General features: G+C 45.6%; 1 protein-coding gene across 5 annotated transcripts in view; it reads right to left on the minus strand.

Annotated features, from left to right (window-relative positions):
- The window catches only part of DDR1 (discoidin domain receptor tyrosine kinase 1), a 108,724-nt gene that overhangs the window by 45,023 nt on the left and 42,798 nt on the right, over window positions 1–20,903 (minus strand). Inside the window, exon 1 of one of the 5 annotated variants that reach the window (XM_082209401.1) lies at window positions 2,476–2,497. The exons of the other annotated variants lie outside the window; for them this stretch is intronic. The gene's annotated coding sequence lies outside the window, so the exon portion shown is untranslated. Of the gene's footprint in view, window positions 1–2,475; window positions 2,498–20,903 lie in introns of those variants that run through there. 5 annotated transcript variants of the gene reach the window in all.

Genomic DNA, 20,903 nt, shown 5'->3' on the forward strand with positions numbered 1-20,903 from the left:
AAAGTTCTTAACCCGAGACACTACTTCCAGGTTAGTGGAGTCTGTAACCTGAAGAGTTTGTAACCCCACCCATCTGGCTGCACTGCCCCACCAAGTACAGTCTCCAGCTGCATTAACATGTAGAAAAATACATACGCTGTACTATTTATTTCTACTGTACTATTTATTTGTTTGTTCACTCATTTTCAGAAGGCCTTTAAAGAAAGAATTCCGCAAACCGGTGTGGAATTTTCACAAGGCCTTAAAAAAATATATTGCAAACCGATGTGGAAGTGCGGTAAGCTAAACAGTGGAAAAACGAGAAGCCGAGAAGAACCAAAATTGACAGAACCACCCATCCCTCCTCCTCCTCCTTCCTCCAGAGCACCAACTTTCCAAATCATCTCAGAGTCATATGTGCTCTGGGTGAGAGTGAGCAAAACTATCTCCGGACCCCAGCTTGGGCAGAATGTGACTCGCATTCCAAGGAAGTTTTAAATGCAGACCAGCTGAATGGTCCATTCGGCAAGCCCTTATTGTTCCACATCCACAGCCAGGCTATTAAAAAGTATGGTTGGGGGGGCATCCTTTCATTTTGGACAATGGAGTGGTCAGGTGGGGGACAATCAGCTTTCCCTATCATTTTTTTCAGTCTGGAGTGATTACAGTGGTAACTTGGTTCTCAAACTTAATCCATTCCGGAAGTTGGTTCCAAAACCAAAGCGTTTTTCCATAGAAAGTAATGCAAAACAGATTAATCCGTTCCAGACTTTTAAAAACAACCCCTAAAACAGCAATTTAACATGAATTTTACTATCTAACGATACCATTGATCCATAAATAAAAGCAATAAACAATGTACTGCAGTGGCACAATCAATCAGTCGGTAGCTGAACTGGGTTCCACCTAGCCACAAAAAACAAAACAAAGAGCCACAAAAGCAAAAATGCAAAATAAACAGCAAAATCAGGCAGACCTCAGCATAACACTCAAAACAGAAGTGTAACATTCAAAATGGAGCACATTTGGCTTCTGAAAAAAGTTCGCAAACCAGAACACGTACTTCCAAGTTTGCAGTGTTTGGGTTCCACATTGTTTGAGAACCAAGGCATTTGAAAACCAAGGTACCACTGTATGTCCGTTCTGGAGACTGCTGGTCCAAGAAAGAAGGCAGTTTCGCACTCCTCTAAACCCAGCTCTTTGCATTTCCCCCCCAAGTTCTTAGATACGTTGAACTTGCAGAGAGAATGAAAATGCTTGTCTCCTCTCCAATATTCACACACAAAAACCTCCACTTAACATAACTCACCACTCCCTTTCTAGACTTTTGCCCTTCAGCTTTCACACATACAGAGAGAAGCCAATCTTTAGCAACAGGCTTAACTGCATAAGCAAACAACATTCCCCAGAAGGAAAACAAGGATGGATGAAAGAATTAAGCAAGGCTATGAAAATACCCCTTATAGCAAAAAGGTCAGATCATTTTCCAGCCAAAATGAACCAGAAGGGGTGCATTCAGAAGGACAGATGCAAGCCACACGTTTCAGAAGCTCGCAACTGCTGGAACGTCAAGTCATGTGCAATTCCCAGCTGCAAAGTTCAGATTCCATTGTGAGATTTCGCATTTCACCATGAAACACAAAGTCAGGTATTGTGAACAGCTCAGATTTCCGTTCCTAAAACCACAGATTTGCTCCCAGAAACTTGAAGCACCCAGGACTCACGACAATTCACCTACGTCTCAATTTTTAATTCACCCATTTATTTGAAGGTGGAAAAAGCTGTTCCTTTCAAATATCAAAATTTGCTAGCTTTGATATCATCAGCAAATGCAACCAGGTTATGGCTCGCAGGTAACAAATGTGATGCTCTGCAGATGTTTCCAGACTCCAGCCATCAGCCCCAGGCTACATAGCTAACGTTCAGAAATTATGAGAGTTGTAGTCCATACCAGCGGGACACGGGTGGCGCTGTGGGTTAAACCACAGAGCCTAGGACTTGCCAATCAGAAGGTCGGCAGTTCAAATCCCCGTGACGGGGTGAGCTCCCGTTGCTCGGTCCCTGCTCCTGCCAACCTAGCAGTTCGAAAGCACACCAGTGCAAGTAGATAAATAGGTACTGCTCCGGCGGGAAGGTAAACGGCATTTCTGTATGCTGTTCTGGTTCACCAGAAGCAGGTTAGTCATGCTGGCCACATGACCCGGAAGCTGTACGCCGGCTCTCTTGGTCAATAAAGCGAGATGAGCGCCGCAACCCCAGAGTCGGCCATGACTGGACCTAATGGTCAGGGGTCCCTTTACCTTTTAGTCCACACCAGAAGAGGATACCATGTCTGTTATCCCCAATCTCCACCATTTATGAACATGTGAAAAAGCATTAGTCCCAATATAGATGTTTGGAGGACACACATACACACCCATCGTTCTATTGTGAAACTGATAATAATGATAAATAACAATAATATACAGGTTAATGTTAAAGTTACAGGAGACATGCCTGTAAGAAAGTTGTCCATCTTAACTGCTCTATGTACTTCAAGACTGTCGCTATCTTCCAGTGAGATTCAGCCACATCCTGGCAAATTCAGGTTGCAAAAATATAATTGAAATACAAATACAAACAAAATTATAATTGAAATACAAACCCGCTTCCCCCAAAGACCCCAGTAAGGAAAGTGGCGAGGGTAAGTGGCAGTGGAAAGTGTGAGATAACACCTGCTTTGATGCAACGTCATCTAACCTCCCTGCAAGCAAATCAGAATAAATGTTCATTCAGGTAATCTGGAAGTGCTCTTCGATACTAACCCCACACCCCACCCTGAAGCCTGTCCCAGGACACTTTTTGGTAGTCTCCTTCTGTTCCTTGCAGTGCAGCAAGGTCAACCAGGATTCAAAAAAACTGAGCTGGAAGTGAATTGGAAATTATGACATGATATCTCATGATCCGGCCTCATGAAAGCATCCGCCAATCAGCATTTAGATGCTCATATGTATCATCTGTTTAATTAGATCACCCTTTCCATCCAATTCTTTCATCTTCTCTTCATTTGGTTTGATAAATGCTCCTAAGAACTTGGCTCGCGGCGCAAATTGTAAAACCCAGAGGAGAAGCAATCCATTTCATTCCAATATATGGGGTCTGAGCCAGCTACACTTGAGCAGTACAAATTATACTGCAGTGCAGTAAGTCCCATTTGCTGTTTGAAACGTTCTTGATGTAAAAATGTATTTGTGTTGGTGGCTCTTTCTGCTTTATTAGCAGGGACGTGGGTGGCGCTGTGGTCTAAACCACTCAGGATTTTGGGCTTGCTGATCGGAAGGTCAGCGGTTTGAATCCTCACGACGGAGTGAGCTCTCGTTGCTCAGTCCCAGCTCCTGCCAACCTAGCAGTTCGAAAGCATGCCAGTGCAAGTAGATAAATAGGCACTGCGGCGGCGGGAAGGTAAATGGCATTTCCATGCGCTCTGGCTTCCGTCACAGTCTCTCGTTGTGCCAGAAGCGGTTTAGTCATTCTGGCCGCATGACCCGGAAAGCTGTCTGTGGACAAATGCCGGTTTCCTCGGCCTGAAAGCAAGAAGAGCGCTGAAACCCCATAGTTGCCTTTGACTGGACTTAACCGGCCTGAGGTCCTTTATATTTTTTTATCTTTATCTTAGTTGCCCTGCAATGCTTGCCCAATGCTACCACACTACTGCTGTCTGGAGAAGCTACATCACAATAAAAGCAGGACAACTAAAAGAAAAACCCACAGCATTTGCGGTATGAATAGTGGCAGGATTTCAGCAGGAAGCTACAGGATATGCACTGACTGGAAATGAAGCCGTGAGACCACCCTAACTTTTAACACCTGCTGAAAACTTTTCTATTCCATCGGTCTTATACAGGCAATTAAGAACACATCCACCGCAGCTATGTGATTTCTCTGATTTTAACTTACTGATATGGTTTTGTATCGTGTAGTTTCGTGTACAGTTGTCGTGAACCGCTTTGACAGCTTCTTTGTGAATTAGCGGTGGGTAAAAAAAATTTTTTTAATAAATAAATAAAACGTTTGCAGGCGCAAATAATACCGAAAGAGGGGTCGTGTATAACCACCCTGACAGCCTGGCTTGCAGCTGCTTTTAAATTGTTTTTAAATTTTCCTCTGTGTTGTTTTAAATGAGACCATCTCGGCTGTGAGCCCTGGAAGACCTGCACCCTGCCTTGCTGGCCTTTTCCCGTCTGGCCTGGGAGAGTGGAGTGCTGACTGACTCCAGCTACAAAAGGTGAGGCTGTTGAACAGATTATTGGGCTGCAATCAGGATTCGAACACAAGACCATTCTCCCCTCCTGTGGTTTCCAGCAACTGGTATTCAGAAGCATCACTGCCTTTAACTGTGGGCACAGAGCGCAGCCATCATGGCTGGTAACCATTGACAGTCCTCTCCTCCATGAATTTATCTAATTCTCTTTAAATAAGATTTTATTAAGGCTTCCCATAATCCACTTTTTAATTCACCTAGGTTGGCGGCTCTCACCGCATCCTGTAGAAGCGAGTTCCATAGTTCAACTACGTGCTGCATAAAGAAGTCCCGTATTTTTCCGTGTATAAGACGCCCCCGTGTATAAGACTCCGTTTTTGGGGACTCCAAATTAAGAAAAGTTGTTGAGGTTTTTATGCCGAAAATCACTGCCACTAGCATGCGTCCCAAAAGCCACCTATCGTCTGTCCCCACGCCAGCAGAAGACGCCAATCGCCCGCCCTGTTGCCGCAGTGACACCCAATCAACACCAGCCCTTGCCGCAGCCAACAATAACACGCCAAATTGCACCCCATGCACTATCAGTGTATAAGACAACCCCCAATTTTAAACATGATTTTTTAATTTTAAAAACCACGTCTTATACAGGGGAAATTAAGGTTCTTTCTGTTTTGGTAAGGGTGCTGAGAGTTGTTAGGAGACTGCCGTCCTGCTTTGGTTATCAGAATGGCTGAACAACCAGTCCCTTTTCACAGGGAACTCTGGGCCCCATAACTCTCTTAGCAAACTACAGCTCCCAGAATTCTTAGGGGGGAATGTCATGACTCTTTCAAGTGCTTTAAATGCATTGGTGTGAATGCGGCCTCAGTTTCTGTAGCGACACATCCATAAATAATTTTGTGTTCTTGAAACGTGACATTGGTAGCATCCTTTCCGTCTCATGTAAACAGCAACACAGAGTGCTGCATCCAGCAAAGTTCCACTCAGAGCAACACACCCTCCAATATCCCGCGGGTCAAAATTGGGCAAGAGCACGAAACCCCCCAAAAACCTGAGGGCCTTTTGTTTTGGTGCTCTGGCCAGCTGAATCGCACCAAAGTGCCAGACCAAAAAACAGGACATGACTGGTTAGACGCAGGGTGGGTAAAAATCAATGATTTAAAAAACAATCTTTAAAAATCAGATTTTTTAAATTTAATTTGGATTATTTGGATTTAAATTAGATTTAAAAGGTAAAGGGACCGCTGACTGTTAAGTCCAGTCACAGACAACTCTGGGATTGCGGCGCTCTTCTCGCTTTACTGGCCGAGGGAGCCGACGTTTGTCCGCAGACAGTTTTTCCAGGTCATGTGGCCAGCATGACTAAGCCGCTTCTGGAGAACCATAGCAGTGCGCGGAAATGCCGTTTACCTTACCGCTGGAGTAGTACCTATTTATCTACTTGCACTGGCGTGCTTTCAAACTGCTAGGTTGGCAGAAGCTGGGACAGAGCAATAGGAGCTCACCCTATCGCAGGGATTCAAACCACCGACCTTCCGATCGGCAAGCCCTAGGCTCAGTGGTTTAGACCACAGCGCCACCCGCGTCCCATTTAAATTAGATTATTTTGATTTAAATTTGATTTTTAAAAGAAAAAAAAATCGTCTAAAGATAGTTTTCTGTTTAAGTTACATTATAGTCTAAAGGCTATTCATCAGGAAATCCTATAAGGATTTGTTTTAAGTTTTTCATGTGTGCTAAAACTCAGTCTAAGTTTTGTTTTTGTTTTTTTAAGTTTAACCACATCAGTTAACAAACATGGATACATATGCTATAATGTTATTGCTTTAGTTAAATAAATTGTTATTAAGGAAATGATTATTTTTCTCCTTCCAATAAAGTACAGCAGAAAAGTTGTCCGAATATAAACAGTTAACTTATTAAACCTCACAATAATTTCATAATTATTTGTCTATGTATTTCCAATAGTATAACCAAATCAATAATTTTTGATATAACTGTAAAAACTACTCTGAAAATTTATTATTCCAAAAATGAAACCTTCATCTGGTTGTAAATATTAAGATTATACAGTGGTACCTCTGGTTAAGAACTTAATTCGTTCCGGAGGTCCGTTCTTAACCTGAAACTGTTCTTAACCTGAAGCACCACTTTAGCTAATGGGGCCTCCTGCTGCTGCTGCGCCACAATTTCTATTCTCATCCTGAAACAAAGTTCTTAACCCGAGGTATTATTTCTGGGTTAGCAGAGTCTGTTACCTGAAGCATCTGTAACCAGAGGTACCACTGTACCAGCAAGAATGAGTCTTTCTGTTAAAAAAAAAAAAAGATTTAAATCAAGTCTTACTGACTAGTGAATTAAATTGTGATTTAAATCATGATTTAAATTGATTTGATTTAAATCAAATCCACCCTGGTTAGACCCAGTGCAATTAATGGGCCTACGTTAGTTGTGTTCATTACTTTCAACGGGTCTACTCTTGGGTACGACTAACACCACTGCTGTTCCCTGGAGATCAGTTTTAGAAAAGAAAAGCAATTCGGAATAAGGGGCTCCATGTGGGATTACGTGACTTCTGCGTCACCGCCAAGCAATGCTCCCTTCTAATTATAGGCTGGCCTTTGCTGCCCTATAGCGAAGGTAGCCCCAGCATCCTGTTTATTAGTAACTCCCTTTCTGGACTGCCCAGAATTTCACACCGTGACGCTGTCTAGCTTCAAATAGGGGAAGGGGTCGGATTAGGGGCCTAGATGTGGAGTCACGCCATCAATAAAGCTTGAGAGATAAAGCCACAGGAAACAATGCCCCCATGGATCTCTCCACCTGTTCGCCTTGACATATCCCTGTCGAGAATTTGAAACGTAATTCATGCAACAACAGAAAGCAAAAGCCCCCACTAGCCCTGCACAAAATACCCACATTTTGCAGCTGAATGTTAACAGCGAGCGGGGATAATAGTACAGTGGTACCTCGGGTTACATACGCTTCAGGTTACAGACTCCGCTAACCCAGAAATAGTACCTTGGGTTAAGAACTTTGCTTCAGGATGAGAAGAGAAATTGCGTGGCGGTGGCGGGAGGCCCCATTAGCTAAAGTGGTGCTTCAGGTTAAGAACAGTTTCAGGTTAAGAACAGACCTCTGGAACGAATTAAGTACTTAACCCGAGGTACCACTGTACAATTATTTAGGATTGCTCAAAGCACTTCACATATCTCAGGGCTCAGCTAGACACAATGGCGGGAACCCTATTTGCTTGCTCACTTGACAGCCCTGCTCATGTTTTCAAAGCAGGTGGGGGGTGTCTAATTTTAGCATCTATAAGGGCACGCAAGCGAGGGGAACTAAAGCCTTCCCTGCCTCGCTTTACCTCACCAAAATCCTCTGCCTGAACTCTTTCCCCTCCTGCTTTTTTGCCAGTCTACCTCTCGTACTGGAAGTGAGCTGAGAAGGGAAATTAAGGATGCGGGAGTGAAGTTTAGCTCCCCCTTTACCCGTTCATCCCTTCCAGTGCTAAAATCCGACCCTTGCAACTCTGCCTTTTACGTATGAAAGGACCAAGCAAGCAAATGGCAACTGCTGTCCTGTCTGGTGGCCTTCTCTAAGCCCTGAAACAGCCACTGTGGGGTAGTGGTTAGAGCAGGGGTCAGCAATTTTTTTCAGCAGGGGGCCGGCCCTCAGACCTTGTGGGGGGCTAGACTATATTCTGAAAAGGAAAAAAAAATGAAGGAATTCCCACAAATAACCCAGAGATGCATTTTAAATAAAAGGACACATTCTACTCATGTAAAAACACGCTGATTCCCGGACTGTCCGCGGGCCGGATTTAGAAGGCGATTGGGCCAAATCTGGCCCCCAGGCCTTAGTTTGCCTACCCATGGGTTAGGGCCCGGGTTCAAATCTCCCACCCAGCCATGAAGCCCACTGGGTGGAACCAGTCCCCATCTCTCAAGCCTAATCTACCTCATAAGACTGTTGTGAGGAGTCGAAGACTCTTGTACACCACTTTCAGCTGTTTGGGGGAAAGATACATGTAGATGTAAACAAATGCTACTGCAGTCGTACCTTGGAAGTCGAACGGAATCCGTTCTGGAAGTCCATTTGATTTCCAAAACATTCAGAAACCAAGGCACGGATGGAAGGGTAGAGCAAGGGTTAAGCACCCATATACTCCGCTTCTCCCTTGCAAATGCCAGCACAGGATTCGGGCATCTGATAAAGAGAATATTTTAAAATTGCAGACGTTTACATAGAATACGAATCCTCAATATTTCAAACACATACTTCGGGAGAGGGAGTTACTGCATTGTGCTGACCCATACAAATTCTTGATGTTATTGCCAGATACATACTGGCTGCTTTCAGATGCAAAATTAAATCATATGTCAACATTATGCGCAGAGGGCAGTCATAAGCCCAGGGCTTATGCACTGCTTCCTCGCCTTCCTTCATCTGTAAGGGGAAATCAGGAGCTTTTACGGTCATAGAATCATAGAGTTGGAAGAGACCACAAGGGCCATCGAGTCCAACCCCCTGCCAAGCAGGAAACAAATGGAATCCATTCCAGAAGTCCGTTTGACTTCCGAAAACATTCGAAAACCAAGGCACAGCTTCCAATTGGCTGCAGGAGCTTCCTGCAGCCAATCGGAACCCGCGGAACCCGCGTCAGACATTCAGGTTCCAAAGAACGTTCGCAAACCAAAACACTCACTTCTGGCTTTACGACGTTCAGGAGCCAAAACGTTCAAGTCACAAGGCGTTTGAGAACCAAGGTACGACTGTAGTTGCATTTGACTGCTAGTCAGAGCTCGCCATGGGTGGGACGCGGGTGGCGCTGTGGGCTAAAGCCTCAGCGCCTAGGGCTTGCCGATCGAAAGGTCGGCGGTTCGAATCCCCGCGGCGGGGTGCGCTCCCGCTGCTCGGTCCCAGCGCCTGCCAACCTAGCAGTTCGAAAGCACCCCCGGGGGCAAGTAGATAAATAGGTACCGCTTACCAGCGGGAAGGTAAACGGCGTTCCGTGTGCGGCTCTGGCTCGCCAGAGCAGCGTTGTCACGCTGGCCACGTGACCCGGAAGTGTCTGCGGACAGCGCTGGCCCCCGGCCAATAGATGTGAGATGGGCGCACAAACCCCAGAGTCTGTCAAGACTGGCCCGTTCGGGCAGGGGTACCTTTACCTTTACCTTTACAGAGCTCGCCATTGTGCCTGAACCCAGCAAACTGTGGTTTGCACTCAAACAGCAAACTGATCTCAATTGGAAGCTTCTAATTTCCTCTCCCCACGTGTGAAGGAAGGAGAGGAGGCAGAGTAAAGACTCTTGGCAGCTCATTCCCATGACAATAAACTCTGGTTTAGCATTATTTCTGAATGCAGTCACAGCATTTGAATGGTTCAGCACTGCTATGCAACAGGTAGCGTTGGCTGTTTCTCATCAGAGACGAGTGTTCGCGTTTTGAGATATTGGGTAGCACACGTTAAAATGGCAACTTTGCTTTCTATTTTCTGCAAAACATTGCAATGGGTAGTCTGCGATATAAATGGACCTTACGTTAATTCTTGCACGGTTATATTTAGGCAATTGTCAATTACATCACCCTTTCTTTTTTAGTGTTTTTGGTGTTTGCATATTCTCCACCGCACCTTTTTGGCAAGAGTCCAGCTCCCTTGCTAAGACGAAGCCCCTCGTGCCAAGACCCGAACTCAAGCCCCCCTCCTCCTCCCATCACGCACGGCTCCAGCCAGTGCGTCTACATGATTCATAAATTTGGAAAGCGGCCGGAGGGATTATCTGCACCAGCCTCCTCCGAAAGCAGGATTCCCTAAACTTAAGCCATAACCACTTAGAGATCCCCCTCCAAGCACGCTTTTTATTAGCTCGTTTCCTTTTAATGGCTTTAATACTTTCTTTCTCGTGTGCTAGGCATTGGTTAGATTTCTGGTTTTTTGTTGTTGTTTTTTAAAGGATGCATATGCTGTCCCTTCAGTGGAGCGTAGAATTGGAAGGGACCCTGAGGGTCATCTAGTCCAACCCCATGCAATGCCGGAATCACAACTAAAGAATCCCTGAAAAAATGGCTATCCAACCTCTACTTTAAAACATCCAATGAATAAGAGTCTGCCACCTTCTGAGGGAGTCTGTTCCACTGACAAATTGCTTTTAATGTCAGAAAGTCCTCCCTAATGTTGAGTCGAAATCTCCATCCTTGTAATTTGAACGGTTTGGGTCCTACCCTTCAGAGAAGGAGAAAACAAGCTTGCTCCAGACTTCCAGGTGACAGCCCTTCAGATGATCTGAAGATGGTTGTCATTTCACCTCTCGATCATCTCTTCTCCAACTCCCTCAACTGTTCCTCCGTAAGGCTATGTTTCCAGAACCCTGATAATCTTGGTTGCCTTCCTCTGCACATGTTCCAGCTTGCCAATACCCTTCTTAAATTGTGGTGCCCAGAACTGGACACAGTATTCCAGGTGTGGTCTGACCAAGGCAGAATAGAGTGGGACTATTGTTTGATACTCCTGTTGACATAGCCTAGAATAGCATTAGCTTCTTTTGCTGCTGCATCACACTGTTGACTCGCGTTACGTTTGTGGTCTACAGTGGTACCTCGGGTTACATACGCTTCAGGTTACAGATGCTTCAGGTTACAGACTCCACTAACCCAGAAATAGTACCTCAGGTTAAGAACTTTGCTTCAGGATGAGAACAGAAATCGTGCTCCGGCGGCGCGGCGGCAGCAGGAGGCCCCATTAGCTAAAGTGGTGTTTCAGGTTAAGAACGGACCTCCAGAACGAATTAAGTACTTAACCCGAGGTACCACTGTACTACGGCCCCTAGATCCTTTTCACATGTGGTGCTGTCGACCCATCCTGTATTTGTGCATCTGGTAATTCCTGCCAAAATACAGAACTTTACTTTTGACCCTATCAAAATTTAGATTTCTCCAATCTGGGTAGTTACCAAGAGGGCAAACTTTCAGAATAGATTTTTTAAAAAACACTGAAGAGCATTATGCTCTTTAATTGTGCCAGATCAATGGAACTTCAGAAAGATGCATAAATCTCTTACAACTATACCCATGCCAAAAGGTGCAAAGCCCTCTTAGTAAAAAAGGACACATCCATTGTGGGAATCATCTTAAAACAGGGGAGGAAAATGTGACAATGAATGAATAGCCTTTTAATAATTATACAGTGGTACCTCGGGTTACATATGCTTCAGGTTACATACGCTTCAAGTTACAGTCCGCTAACCCAGAAATAGTGCTTCAGGTTAAGAACTTTGCTTCAGGATGAGAACAGAAATTGTGCTCCAGCGGCGGCAGCAGGAGGCCCCATTAGCTAAAGTGGTGCTTCAGGTTAAGAACATTTCCAGGTTAAGAACGGACTTCCGGAACGAATTAAGTTCTTAACCCGAGGTACCACTGTGCTTGCTTGTTGCCCCCATGACTATCATTTTTCTACAGCGCCTCTCCACAGCATTTTTATTAAGCAAAAATACTTTACAGTCCCCTTACTAAATTTTACTCCAACCACGTAAGATTGTGAGACAAGACACAATGTGAGTAAGGTGGCCTTTTTCTGCAGTCTTCAGGCCAGCATTCCACAGGTGCAGTAGTTCCTCACACGAGCATGCAGCAATGGGGGAAGCTGCACCTGAATTTCTGCCCGTTACACAGTCCTTAAGGGCACAGGACCCCGGCCAAAGAATGGAGAGAGAAAAAGATGGTGTATTCCCATGACATTGCCTCCAACTACTCAGGGAAGACTCACTGAAACTAAGGAAGATGTTTTAGGCGTATCTAGTAGCTTCAGTCACAGGTGGTGCTGTGGGTTAAACCACAGAGCCTAGGACTTGCCAATCAGAAGGTCAGCGGTTCGAATCCCCGTAACAGGGTGAGCTCCTGTTGCTCGGTCCCTGCTCCTGCCAACCTAGCAGTTCGAAAGCACGTCAAAGTGCAAGTAGATAAATAGGTGCCGCTCCGGAGGGAAGGTAAACAGCATTTCCGTCCGCTGCTCTGGTTTGCCAGAAGCGGCTTAGTCATGCTGGCCACATGACCCAGAAGCTGTATGCCGGCTCCCTCGGCCAGTAAAGCGAGATGAGCGCCGCAACCCCAGAGTCGGCCACGACTGGACCTAATGGTCAGGGGTCCCTTTACCTTTAGTAACTTCAGTAGGTGTACTCTGAGTAGGACTAGCATGGAATACCACCCTTTATGCCAAAATGAACGTCCTCTGATAATAAAAATGAGATGGGGTGGGTGGCAGAAGAGAGAATTCTGGGGCCTTTCGCTGAAAATCAAGCGTTGCTTGGAGAGAGGGTGAGATTCATCAAGCCCTTTTCCGTTGTGAAGTCTCCTTTGGCATATTCAGAGGTAGATTGCCTCTGAAACTGGAGGTTCTATCTAGCCATCAGTTGACCGGTGTCTTTCCTTTTCCAGATCCAGACACAGTCCACCTCTCTGAACAGGCCGAAGAAGACAAACGGCAGAACTGGATGCAACCTGTGAATTCCCAAGACGCCAAACAAGTCCCATCTCTTTCTTTAAAATGGCCCCCAAAAAAACAACCCAGCAATATCCCTTGCAGACCAAACCCACAGCATGTGACGAAGCCCAACCCACGCACAGCACAACAGCTGTAGTAATGAAAAGAATGCCACATGGCGTGAGGGGATGCGAAGGAGGGCACAGCAGCCCCTGGGCATTTAACTGCATCGCAGAAGAAAGAATCTCAGCAAGCGAAGGTGGTCATGCAGGGGTTAGGAGAAAAGGAGGGGGAACTGCCTTTACTCTTTACTCTTCATGGCACAGCAACCCGCCCAGCTGATAACCTGGTACCACAACTGGTCGGGGATGATGGGAGTCGTGTTTGGCAGCAACACCCAGAGGGCTACAAATTCAACCCTCCCTTTTCTGAGGGAAATTCTGAGCTGTCAACCTTCCCTTTTCTGAGGGAAATTCCCTTATTCCAGCGCCGTTTCCCACTTCTTCCCACTGTTATCCCGGATTGTTAGATATTGAAAGTTGACAGCTATGTACAAATTCCCCAGCCCAGCACAGAACTATGAACTGTCTTAGCAAATCTAAGAAAAGGCCGTTAACAGGCCAGCACACCAGTCAAAGCAGCAACGCTATCCAGGAAGCTACTTTTGCCTGGCATTGCTCTGCTCTGACTGGCAGCAGCTGTCTGGCAGAGAAAGGTCTTTCCCATCACCTGCTAGCCTAAGATGCGAGGCTTTGAGCCTACAACTTTCCATATGTACTGTGGTACCTCGGGTCACAGACGCTTCAGGTTACAGACACTTCAGGTTACAGACTCCACTGACCCAGAAATAGTACCTCAGGTTAAGAACTTTGCTTCAGGAGGAGAACAGAAATTGTGCTCCGGTGGCACGGCAGCAGCAGGAGGCCCCATTAGCTAAAGTGGTACCTCAGGTTAAGAACAGTTTCAGGTTAAGAACGGACCTCCGGAATGAATTAAGTTCTTAACCTGAGGTACCACTGTATTTTGCAGATGGCCTGAGCTTTACTGGGGCAGGGAGTGACTGTGTTCAGCTGATGATTGTGTCCAGGGTAATATAATAACCAGCATGCTGTCCTCAGGCCAAAGCCCTCTCAAATTACACTGAGCCTCAGTTTCCTCCCCAAGAACATGAGGATTGCCGTGCTAGGTCAAGTCAAGAGTCCACTAATCTCAAATGTTTTATCAGCTGACAGTGGTCAGCCAGATGGGAAGGTCACACGCAGGGCACTATGAGGATATCCTTCCCATTCCTTAAAAAAATAAAAATCCTTAACATCTGGTGGCCAGAGGTAGACAATCTCAGAACACGGAGGATGGATTTTTGTGATCCTTCACAGGTGCATTCTTTAAAAGCTATTTAGACTGCAACCCTATTCTCATTGAGCTCAGAGTAATTCCCACTGAACTCTAATAGTTCACAGAGCGGCAACCCGAAAATGGGCATTTTCCACCATCACCCTTTGGCCATATGAGAAGCAACATCCATCACTTGTTTCCAAACATCTTGTACAGACATCTTGTTCAGCCCAGGCTTTCGCTGACTATTACTGAATGTTTTTTAAAAAATCTCTTTTTTAGGATGCTGCTTTGCTCCTTTTACATTTGTTATCTCTTGTTTTCATTATACTGATTTATTGGGTGGTTTCCAAGTAGCACATTCCATTAGCACAAGGACTTCCGCCTTTGCAACAGAGCTCCCCACCCTTCTTCGTAAATCTGTTCTGGGGTTCACCCACCCTATGGAGCAGATTGGGGGGGCATGGGATGTACACGGGGAGAAGAGTGGGGTGGGATTTCCATTACACAAGTGGAAATCCTTGTGTTGATGGGACAAGAAGTTAGCTCAATGGTACCCATTGCATTTATGTTGGGTTTCTCTGTGCCGCTTAGAGATCTTTTAAATGCTAAGTGATTTAGAAATGCTAATAAGCAAACAAATACAGTCATACCTTGGAAGTCAAACGGAATCTGTTCCGGAAGTCCATTCGACTTCCAAAACGTTCGAAAACCAAAGCGCAGCTTCCGATTGGCTGCAGGAAGCTCCTGTAGCCAATCGGAAGCCACGGAAGACCTGTAGGGCATTCCGCTTCCAAAAGAACATTCGAAAAGCGGAACAGTCACTTCCGGGTTTCGATTGTTCGGGAGCCAAAACGTTCGAGAACTAGGCTGTTCGACTTCCAAGGTACGACTGTAGTTCTTCATTGAGATGTATAGGACTCCAGAGTTAATGTGGTAACTGCCACCATTTGTGGGAAGTGACTATGGGGCATTCTGGTACCCTACAAATGTACAGCTTTCTTTCTTTTCTTTTTAAAGGCTTGCTCCTTGCTCTTTTATATTGCAAAGATTCTTGATTAGGCCAACCTACGCTCACTTATCTAGAAACATAAATCTACTGAGCACAAAAACACAGGATCAAGTTGCTTATTTTGCTCTTCCAGATCATGGAGAGCCGCATACCGAAGCCATCCTACTGCCTGCCTTCCCTCTGGGCCCCACTCCCAAGCTTCTTAACCGTGTTAAGGACTAGAAACTTGCATTGCAAGCCACTTAAAGAGTCTCAGTTCTGCAGCAGAAAAACTGCAGCAGCACAGAACTGCTTGTGTTCAGACCTGAATCTTTCCTGAAGCAACCACACACCGACGGGGGATAAGCTTGCGCTAAGGGTCGATTAATGTGCCCCGACGGACATGAGAATATTGGGTTGTCAGAGAATGTTCTTAATGGCCTTTTGCTGTGTTCATCATTTTACACTGCCCCAGACAACTTCACCTCAGCTCCCTACAGGTTTCCATCTAAGAGACTGCTGATTCAGCCACAGCATCCCGCAAGGAGTGATTATTGGCAGAGGCGCCTGAACGTGTGGAGTGCTCCATCAATGATATGTTGCCTTTATTAACATGTCAGCTTAGTTAACTATTGCATATTACAGTTACAGAGAGAGATACGCCATAACGGTGCAGCAGGGAGCAAACCGCCCAGGAATGCTAGAAATCTTGTTGCCTTGTCCTCTACCTTTCTTCTTGGGCAATTTCCCCCTCCTTTCATGTTCCCAATTTCCCCATGGTCCAGACGCAGATTGTAAACTCCTTGGGGCAGGGGTCTTTTCACTTTGATTAAATAACAAAGAATAACAATACTGACGGTGAATCAAAAAGGAACAAAAGCTGCAGCAAAGGGAGATACGGAAAGCGGCGGCTGTTCCACTGTTTCTGCTGAGAGACAAGCGCCAACATCTCCTCCACTCCAACAGATCAATTATAATTACAGTGGTACCTTGGGTTAAGTACTTAATTCGTTCCGGAGGTCCGTTCTTAACCTGAAACTGTTCTTAACCTGAAGCACCACTTTAGCTAATGGGGCTTCCTGCTGCTGCTGTGCTGCAGCTGCACAATTTCCGTTCTCATCCTGAAGCAAAGTTCTTAACCCGAGGTACTATTTCTGGGTTAGCGGAGTCTGTAACCTGAAGCATCTGTAACCTGAAGCGTCTGTAACCCGAGGTACCACTGTACTGGTTTAACTGGTGGTTGTGTTTGCTTGTTTTCCTTTTCCCTCCCCATCCCCATTTCCCTTTGTGTCGTGCCTTTTAGATTCTGAGGGCATAGACTGTCTTCTTTGTTGCTCTGGGAGCCTTTTTTGACTGGACATATGAGAATTTAATGTGTGGGTAGACCAAAAAAATGTTTGCAAACGAGTATTTACAGGTGCAATTGTCAGGGAACTGGGATCGGCTGCATCTCTCTACTAATGAGTGTACATGTGAGAGTCAGGCGGTCAGAGAGCATTGCTAATACCATTCCGCCTTGTTCGTTTACACATGTAGCGTGCGGCCTTTGACAAATTGCAGCCTCAGCTACTTATCTGCAAAATCTCCCTAAACAGAAACCAGAACTGAAGGCTCCACCGCTGGTGTGATCACGAAACAAGAGCCAGGAGGATTATCGCTAATAGCGAGCTCACTCTCCAAGCGCTGGTCCTTATGTAGCCAAAAACAGCTCTATCCTAGGCACAAGAGAATGATATCCGCAAGCTTGCTGAAGCCCCTCAATTTGCAAAAGTACACAGAAATCTACAGGAAGTTGGGGGGGGGAGAAAGAATAAAAGGCAAGGAGGCCCCCAAAAGAGCCTGATGCAAACTGAGCATACTCAGTGGACACAGAATGCTGAGTGGCTGCTGGACAAAGTCCAGGAAATGGAGATAAATGGAGTGTCCTGGAAATGGGTACTTGCAGTTAGCTGGAACCCTGAACAGGACCACATGACACCGCAACATTTTCTTCCACGTCCCACTTATTTATTCCTAGCCTCCTTGAACCCAGAGTTATCTGGGAATTCTAATAAACCCAAAAAACCAGTGTTCAGAAAGCTTCCGTCCGCCATCTTGATTCAAAATGGTGCCCAACCGTATCCAAGCACAGAAACAGACCCGCTCCTCGTTCTCAGGAGCCATCGTGCAAAACGTGGTTAAGATATTTTTAAAAGAGACGTCCCTACAAATAGCAAACAAGCAACTTTCCAAAATATATAGAAGATGGTGATTATGAATATTATTATATTCTGCCGTTCTTGGAAGGAGTTCAGGGCAAAACACAAGGTGCTTCGCTCCAACCACTTTTATTCTCCCAATAAGCCTGTGGGGTAAAGACAGACTGACTGATTCATGGCCTCTCAGTGAACCTCCTAGCTTAGTGGGAATTTGAGCCTGAGGCCTTGTCTGCGGAATTATCTCCATACTGAAGGGTGTCTTGCCCTAACCTTAGATTCTACTATTTATTTACTTATTTTGTTTGTTTGTTACTCCTCTTAGAAGGTAACTCAAAGCAACTTGCACCAAAATAAGTTAAAAAATAAGTTAAAATGCAACAATGAAACCTAAAAACACGACGATGCAAATAAAAGACTGAAAACAAAGCTAAACAACAACAACAACAGGAAGAAGAATAAGAAGAAGAAGCAGCAGCAGCAACCAGGACTACAGATCCTATCCCATGAAAAGAAGCCAGAGTGCGACTCTCCTAATTAAGGACCAAAAGCTCAGAGGAAAAGAAAATACACTAGGTTAAAAACACACCATCTCACAAACACACACACCCCTTTTCCACTGGTTTTTTAAGAAGCTGATGGGTTCATTTCTGGGATGTTGTTAATCATGAGAATTATTTTCAGCTTTCTGTTTTATGATATACAGTGGTACCTCGGGTTAAGAACTTAATTCGTTCTTAACCAGAAACTGTTCTTAACCTGAGATACCACTTTAGCTAATGGGGACTCCCGCTGCCGCCGCACGATTTCTGTTCTCATCCTGAGGTAAAGTTCTTAACCCGAGGTACTACCTCTGGGTTAGCAGAGTCTGTAACCCAAAGTGTTTGTCACCCGAGGTGTTTGTAACCCGAGGTACCACTGTATCCCCCACCAAGAGTGGCTGGGGAAACCCAGCCAGATGGGTATGGAGTATAAATAATAAAGTTTTATTTATTTATTTTAATGATGATGATGATGATGATGATGATGGACTGCCTGGTGACCACCTCTGGGCAAGGGCAGTCCAGATATAGATATAGATATATAGATATGTGGAAAACCACCACAAAACAATCAGCAGCATCACACTTAGTATGCATTGGGTTGTTTCCACCCCCTTCCCCCCTTCAAAATAAAGATTTATTGTACAATGGTACCTCAGGTTACATACACTTCGGGTTACAGACCCAGAAAAAATGCTTCAGGTTAAGAACTTTGCTTCAGGATGAGAACAGAAACTGTGCTCTGGCGGCGCGGCAGCAGCAGGAGACCCCATTAGCTAAAGTGGTGCTTCAGGTTAAGAACAGTTTCAGGTTAAGAACGGACCTCCGGGTTCAGTTCTTAACCCGAGCTACCACTGTACTTCTACAAACCTCAGGGTTCCCCCGGGTCTCCAACTGACACCCCCTTTGCGCTTGGGTGGTGTCGTTTTGGCTGTGGAAGCCATGGCCCTCACTGGCTGGTGTCATTCAGACAGGTAAGGTGGGATGCTGGGAGCCCACACAGGATATGCAGCTGCAGCCAATGGCAGGCCGAACCAAGGAATCCTGGCTTTGCCCCAATCCTCCCCCCTGCTGAGGTCCAGAGGGAGGAAGAAGCTGGCAGGCAGTTTCATTCACCCCCTTGGATGTCTATCAAAGGGCAGCCAGGTGGACGCAGACTTAAAGAGGACTTGAGGTTGGTGGAACAGTGACCCGTTTGCCCTCCTGGAAAAGCTTCCACCAGCCTAAACACTGGATTCAGATGGCCGGAGGGAACTTGTGCACACAGAAAAGGCACTGCAACACATTTCAGTTGCTGGGAAGCAACACTTAGAATCATAGAATCATAGAGTTGGAATAGACCACAAGGGCCATCGAGTCCAACCCCCTGCCAAGCAGGATACACCATCAGAGCACTCCTGACATATGGTTGTCAAGCCTCTGCTTAAAGACCTCCAAAGTAGGAGACTCCACCACACTCCTTGGCAGCAAATTCCACTGCCGAACAGCTCTTACTGTCAGGAAGTTCTTCCTAATGTTTAGGTGGAATCTTCTTTCTTGTAGTTTGGATCCATTGCTCCGTGTCCGCTTCTCCGGAGCAGCAGAAAACAACCTTTCTCCCTCCTCTATGTGACATCCTTTTATATATTTGAACATGGCTATCATATCACCCCTTAACCTCCTCTTCTCCAGGCTAAACATGCCCAGCTCCCTTAGCTGTTCCTCATAAGGCATCGTTTCCAGGCCTTTGACCATTTTGGTTGCCCTCCTCTGGACACGTTCCAGTTTGTCAGTGTCCTTCTTGAACTGTGGTGCCCAGAACTGGACACAGTACTCCAGGTGAGGTCTGACCAGAGCAGAAGACAGTGGCACTATTACTTCCCTATTGTGGAGAAGTAATACTTCCCTATTACTTCCCTATTGTGGAGGTGCTGCTGCCTCCTTGCCCCATGTTGTGTCCTTTCCCAAAGGCATCCAACTGTCCACTGCGAGAACCATTGGGGGACAGAGCCTGACACAGCAAGGAACGCACAAAGCTTCTACTGAGTCTGACCAGCTCAGCGTCGTCTACTCTTGCCTGGCAGCAGAAGCTCCCCAGGATCTCCCCAGCCCTGCCGGAAGAGTCGGAAATTGAACTCGCAACCTTGAGCCAAGAAAGTGCTCTGCGATGGATCCCCAATCCTTCTCTGAGATTCTTGTCATTTGGCTAAGTAAATACTGTTTGCAACACGGACGTGTCCCCTTTTACCCCGAATCAATCCATCTCAAAGAATGACTGCCCTCTGCTTCTGCACACAACTAAGTTTTACCCTGAAATGAATACACTCAAAGTTGCTCTTCACTATCCATGTTACTTCCCTGCCAGTGTTAGATCTTCAGATTTATGCTAATTGCCAAATGGCACCTTAAACCTACGTTAGGGTCACCACCAGAGAATGTCTATGCACAATCTTCTTTCTGAATGAAACTGCTAGTATTAGCATTCATTTTATTTCTGTAGCGCTTTATGTTTTAAAGACAAAATCTCAAAGCAATTTACAACACATTAAAAACATCAAATGAAACCACCCAGAATAAAACAAATTCAAGTTTCCAAGGAAATATTTCAGATCCTTCTCTAAGTGACATTTTGCTTTCCCCATACAGTGGTACCTCGGGTTAAGTACTTAATTCGTTCCGGAGGTCCGTTCTTAACCTGAAACTGTTCTTAACCTGAAGCACCACTTTAGCTAATGGGGCCTCCTGCTGCTGCCGTGCCGCCAGAGCACGATTTCTGTTCTCATCCTGAAACAAAGTTCTTAACCTGAAGCACTATTTCTGGGTTAGTGGAGTCTGTAACCTGAAGTGTATGTAACCTGAGGTACCACTGTATTTATTTACCTGCTTAATTTATATAGTTGCCCACAGTGGAAGTACTCTAGGAAGCCAGTATCGTGTAGTGGTTAGAGTGTCAAACTAGGACTTGGGAGGGTGACCTCAGACAGGTGAACTAATGCCAGGGTACTTGAAGAGGCAAAGATCGCCAGTGTCGAAGCAATGATTCTTCAACATCAACTTCGTTGGACTGGTCATGTTGTGCAGATGCCTGATTATCGTCTTCCAAAGCAACTACACTGGTACCTCGGGTTACATACGCTTCAGGTTACAGACGCTTCACTCTGCT

This window comes from Podarcis vaucheri, assembly GCF_965113315.1.
Source record: "Podarcis vaucheri genome assembly, chromosome: 2".
NCBI classification, from domain to species: Eukaryota; Metazoa; Chordata; class Lepidosauria; order Squamata; family Lacertidae; genus Podarcis; species Podarcis vaucheri.